The sequence below is a fragment of the Diprion similis genome, chromosome 6 (genome assembly GCF_021155765.1).
Source record: "Diprion similis isolate iyDipSimi1 chromosome 6, iyDipSimi1.1, whole genome shotgun sequence".
Lineage (NCBI taxonomy): Eukaryota > Metazoa > Arthropoda > Insecta > Hymenoptera > Diprionidae > Diprion > Diprion similis.
Window position 1 is genome coordinate 23479360 of NC_060110.1, and position 6596 is coordinate 23485955.

The following is a 6596-nucleotide window of genomic DNA, read 5'->3' on the forward strand; positions in this document are numbered from 1 at the left end:
TCGATGAAGAAATCTAATTTTTTTTTTCTTACCGTACATCTTTCAGCTTTGAGCTTGATTATGGCGAAGAAAAAAATGAGGCGGAAGCTCGTCGATTTTCGAAACTCTCATTACCCTTGTGAGATATTTCAGTTTTTCAATTACCTACCACGTGACCGCTTGCCCAACGCAGAGAAGGAAGGGAGGGGGGAGCTTTCGGTTAGCGGCAAAGCTTGTATAGTAGACGTTATATCCACGTTGTCGGTTCTCTATGTATGGGTACTCGAGCGCAAAGCTTTTCGGTATTGACTATCGCGCCGAGTGCGAATATTCTCACGTGCAGGTTTTCACCATGTCGGCAGTTCGGCTTGTTCGATTTCGTATAGGGTGGGTGGGCGTGTGCCAATTCACCCACGAAACCAATCCATACCAATGTATATATTATTCTTACTTTCAGGCCACCTTGCCGGTCGGAATAACGACAAAAACAACGATAATTCAATTAACGATAAATAAATAACTAATGAAAGAAAAAAAAAAATATAAATAAAACAAGCCATTCATCGGATGCAATTAAAATCTTCATGAAAGAGAAAATAAAAAAAAAATTTCGATGTACTGTAGTTTCAATTCATTTGGATGTATATTTCGAATGAAAAAAATCGATCTTACGATTATTGAAAACGGTCTAAACACGCTAATTTACTACCTAATTATCATCATCAGTAATACACACAACATGATTTTTTTTTTAACTTTATAAATATTGAACGAACACGATCCAGGCGAAGCAGGATGGGGAGATAAGTTTGAAACATTTACTGTTGCGTCTAATTTTAGTTAAAGGATATTCTAACTCGTTTGCTAGGTAATGGGCGATATTTTCGTTTTAATTATTTTTTTGAAAAATTATTCTTCACTTTTCTTCCGATGCTTATGTTCCTTTTTAAAACGCTTCACTTTGAGGGAGACGAGCGATTAGCGAGGGACGAGTTACGGCGGTTGCAGGCTAAACGGATCAACGCGGATCAACCGATGTTATGTATACTTATATCTATGTGTATGTATATATAGATGCATGTACCTATCTACAACTGGTTCGGTGTTCTCTGGGAGTGTTTAAATAACATTTCAAAACCACAAAAACTGTCTGGTATTCATCGCTGTTGGTGAACCAGCCCTGCAGACTCCGCTTATATCATGCAGCCTACGCTTTTAAGCGTAAATCCCGTCCGATCGTTATAAATTTTGGAATCATCTCTCCTTCAAGCGTACACCTTAATATGTGATGTATTTACATTGGCTCAAGTTAGTGGCTCGAAAACGTCGGGTCGAAAGAATGATTAAACCATCCTTCGTGAAAATAATTTGAGAGTAATATTTTGTTACATCACTCAGACTCAGAGATTAAAATAATTTTGATGTGAAGTTTAACGATCTAAAAACTAACTATTCAAAGTATTCTTCATCGATTTAAAAAATAAAATTATACCATTTTTAAAAAGATGTATCACTACTTAACCGACGGAGGTTATGTCGGCTGCTTGGTCAGATTTCTTCAAAAATTGGAGTATAAACTTGATGTGTGACTTCGGTTGCCTATCTGCCGGCGCCGAGTGGCAAGTTTCACATAAAACTACCTGATAATAACCTGATAACTGGTATATAAGTTCGGCTTCTTAGATTAATAAAACTTGAAGTGTGACTTCGGTTGCCTATCTGCCGGCGCCAAGCTGCAACTTTCACAGAAAACCACTTGATTATAACCTGATAACTATTACATAAGTTCGGCTTCTTAGATTGTCCATAGAATTTAATCGAATGGTGATGAAAAGCGAAGAAATAGGGTAAAAAATTCCACGCCTGAACCCCGAAGTCAATAATCAAACGGATTTCAAATGAATTGAGATATCTGGCAGGCCGGACGAGCGGGCGTCGAGTGAAGGGACTAAACAGAGCTCTCCTGTGGTCTCGACCACATGGCCATCCCCCTGAAGCCGTGTGCGTGCGCCCCTCGCCGAGTCATAGACACCGCGCGATGCATCTGACAGCCGGGATACGAACCAGAAGCTGGTTGCCGGCCTCGGGCGACTTCTGCTTTCAGAGCGGAGCTTGACGAGTCCAAACAAATAAATTCACCTTCGACATCATCAGCTCCGCGCGCTGCAGTACCACGGGGATCGTTGACGAGCGATCGTATTGGACTCGTTTTCCGTTTCCGGATTTGATAGGGCCCGCAGAATCGACTAGACGTCAGATTTAATCACTTCGCCATCTCTGTTGACTTTGCCCCGAGCTTTACCTCCCTGTCTGGATTCCAGACTCTGTTCACCTCGAAGGCTGCATGGACTTCGACAAAAATCTTAAAGTATTGACGGGAAAACTTATCGACGCGACATTCACACCCGAATATTTTCGAATCATTATATCTGTTACGTTTTTAAAAAAAGGCGAATGGATAGGCCCATTTTTGTACCAGAGTGGGCCCAGATTGTTCGCATAACGAAATTGGCGCCACTCTTCTGACAAAGTTTAGTCATCGTTTCGAACTTGAATTACACGAACCTTATTACTTTATGCATAACTGGGTTAATGGAAGAAACAATTGAATCACGCCTGACCACCAAAATTCATCGAGTATCATCTGTCCGTTAGATTTACAACAGTCGCGAAAGTTGATATAATTGCGATATTTTCTAGTGTTTCTTTTTTCGTTTTTGAGATCATTCTCGCAGCGTAGAAGTTTCCAAAAAGTTTTCAAGATTGAGAGTTCGAGAAATTCGATTTCTAGAAATAAAAAGGGTGTTCAAGTAAATTAGCCTTCGGTTTCACCAACGCGCACGCATACAGCGAATATTACAATTCGTATCCTGCTCACTGATCTCTAGATTGTTAATGAAGGGATAGGTGCGGGCATTGCGGGGATAAAGGAGCGAAGCCTGCGTTAGGCGGGCTTAAACAACAATTTGAATTTGAATGTGAATTTGAATTTGATTGATTCCATTTCACGTGCGGGTACCACGGCGGCCGCATATTTCGTCTACGTGCCTCGGCAGAGCCGCAACGCGCCAACGAACGTCGAGCAAGCGCGTTGCATATTAATTATTATTTCACCCAGAGGTTTTTAATTAAATTTACGATATGCACAAAACGTTGGGCCAAACCTGAATAGCACGACTGCGCCGCGAAAAACTCACTCCCGATCGTAAACAAAGACGGTGTTTTATATGTATAAAATAACATGTAAGAATAAAAGGAATTTTCATTTTCATTTTCGTTATTTTTATCGCGGGCACTTTAATGAAAAATATCATCTTTTACTTGATCGAATATCTTTACAAGCCCCTCTGCATACTTCTTAGCAAATCTCAAATTAAATCTGAGAGATTTCCCGCCTGTTTACGCGACCAGCCTTGATAGGCTTGAGCCGAATGACGTCACGAATGAAGTCGTTTCCACAGTGATGGCGGCTTTCAGCTGATCCTTATATAATGACGTATATCGAGGTCTAGTGTCCGATATAACTTCAAATCGGTTATTATTCCAAATAAAATCTATAGAAGTCTAAAAATTCTTCAATTTCCAAACTAAATAATAAATCCTACATCGCGTCAGTCACGAGGCGCCATGTCGTAAAATTAAAAATATTGAAGAAAACCGAGAAGAATAGTGGGGAGGTCGCAAAAAGTGGGAAAGGGTAAATTTGAACGGAGGCAAAGCAATCCTACGAGGAGTCGCAGAGGGAGGAAGAAGGTTCGAGCACGTCGCGTCGTACGGGAGCAGTGATGAGGGCCAGGACTACATACGAATCCGACTATACATAGGCGAGGGTACATAGGCGTGAGAGAGAGGGGAATCGGCGAGGGGCAAGGGGGGGGGATGGGGAGTAGAGGCGAAGGAGGAGAGGACAGCAGGTGGCCAATTTCCCATCCGGAACGTATTTCTGCGCCCGAGAGTCGCGCGAGTAACCCCTCTCCCCCTCCCTCTCTCTCTCTCTCTCTCTCTCTCTCTTTTTCTCCCCCCCCCCCCCCCCCCCCCCCCCCCCAAGGCGTCATCGGCGTCCCCAATATCACCGAGACAGAGAATAAGTTTTCCCGAAGGTTGTGCGCGACGAGGTTCTCCACGAATTATGGACGCGGGGCACCGTTGAAAGATGGGCCCCTCTAGGCTCTAACGTACCTCTCAGGCACCGTTTTACCCCCCGAGGCCTCCAGCTTGAATTCGTCTTTGACGGCTCAACCATTACAATCAGTTCTGCAACCGTGAGTTAGACGTATTTTCGAACCTACCAACGGCTCATAGGTGAGGAGGGGGAAAGGTCAGGGGTGACGAGGGGTGAAAACTTTCCTCAAAGTGGAAGTTTCTTCGAATTTGACCACATGATATACACGCTGAACGAGATAACTATAAAAATCTCTTGGAGTTATAATTACAGGCGAATAATTAGGTAACAGCTCGGAATCTGAATTGAGGAATGAGAAAGTGTTTTGTTGATATCTTTTTGAAATTATTCGTATCGATCGGAAGAATATCTTTCTATTTACATGTTACCTGAAACTTAGCATGAATGTCGGGGCTACTCGTAAATCATCATTATTTTCTTTCAATGCTATCCCTTTGGACTACCGATAAAACGGTGAATGGAGAGTTCAGTTAAGTTTTATGTTAAAAAAAAAAGTTGAAATGAATCGTAAAATCCAAAAATTGAATTTATTGAATTACCCTGGATGGAGTAAAAATGTGGATAATCAGTACTTATTTTCTATCCGTAGATCGGAAATATTAATAAATTATATATCGATCCGTATGACAAGGGGTTGTGAATCACGTTCACCTAAATATTCGTACGTTGTACATACGTGCATAATATATAATAATATGAATCCGCATGGAAGGGGATGGCCATTGGTCGTGGTAATGGGAAACGGGATGCAGGCCTCTTCCCTAGACCGTACCATAAAAATTCCAATAAGTCTGACCACACCAGGTACGTACTACTGCTCCGTATGTTACTCGATTGGTTGCCTGCCTGCCTGCCTGCCCCTATAACCTTTGGCCAAAGGGACCAAACGGTTAAGTTCCACCGAGGGAAAGAAAGAAGGAATGAATTTTAACCGATCGATATTACGACGGCCCGGTTGCGAATCTGCCGAAAAGGAAATGAAAAAGGAAAAGAGAAAGGGAGAAGAATTATGCAAGCTTAATGATCTCGACTCAAATTCATGCCTCAACTTTTCCTTGCAACTGCAACATAGATTTGTTAAAAAAGATCTACAAAACAATCACAAAATTTGGAAGACCAAATTTCGGTTTCATTGTTGCGAATGATGCACAGATTTCTGCATGTGGATCAGCTTTCTTCTTTACTTTCAGTCCGCTTGGTTTGAGAAATACAAGCTCAGGGAAATTACTCCGGCCAACAAAAAACAGGAAACTGATAAACCAAATTTATGGGATCTAAAGCTCCTGTCAGCCGTTACTACTTCGCATCTTCGCCGGCTTTCCGCGCACCTGACTAAGGCTACAGTGGAAAGAGCTCGCCGTAGTCAGACGCCGGTTTGCGGACGACGACACGCTGATACTGACCACTTTCTGCAGCCGACAAAGCAAGCAGGTGAACGCTTCGATGTTTACTTGGGAAATTTTTGCCACAAAATGCCTAGTCTTTGTGGAAAATTTTTGGTCTATAGACCATGATTTCATAACGATGATTTTTCCACAGATATTCAGTAATTTCTTCGTGAGCTTTAAGATCGTGACGTTAATGTGACGATGCATTTTTAGCAAAATTGGTGATTTTGGATGATTCCATTTAGCTTAGGATTGTCTAGAACGGGGTAAAGTGGTGTAATAAAGCGAAGAATGTACTTAGATTTGGTAAATTTTAGTACAATGTAGAGTCATTGTAAAGTTGCAAAATTGGGATATCGGAATTGATGTTTCGTTATTTTAACGTTAATGGTGTTTATCTCGTATTTTCACAGTGGAATTTGATCGACAAAGGTAAATAAAAAACGAATTAATCACCGCCCATCGTGGCGGAGAATCGGAGAGTCTACAGTGTGATAAATACATTTGAGAAAAGGGAAAAGAAGGAAAGTTGTAAAATGAAATAAACTTGAAATGGTACACGGGTGGTGAAATTTCCACGGGGCGGTAGGTACGAGCGATTTAATAAATCCTGCGGCTTTCTCCCCCGGAACTTTTGATCTTTTTCATAATAGTGTATATAAACCTTGCGATCCTGCGGTATAAGAAATGCGAAGATTTAAATCAGGATTGGGACTGTAAAAATTGACGTTTGTAACGAGGTCGCAGTGCACGCAACGCGTTGGAAAAAGTGGTTTTATCAATTTCCCCCAAAAGCTCGCGGATAGGGGTGGATCGCAATTTCCCAAAACCGCCCTGCTCGGCTCGTGTCTGCGCGTTAAAATTTATATTCAACACTCACATTCCTTCACGTCTAATCGAAAGGCTCTTTTTATATCCTGGCAATAATTTTCTTAGTTTTTGATTTCGTGGAGGGATCTATAAAAACGCAGGGAAGTTTAAACTGCTTTCTCTGACTGATTGCAAGGGAGAGAGAGAGAGAGAGAGAGAAAGAAAGTTCATCTTCC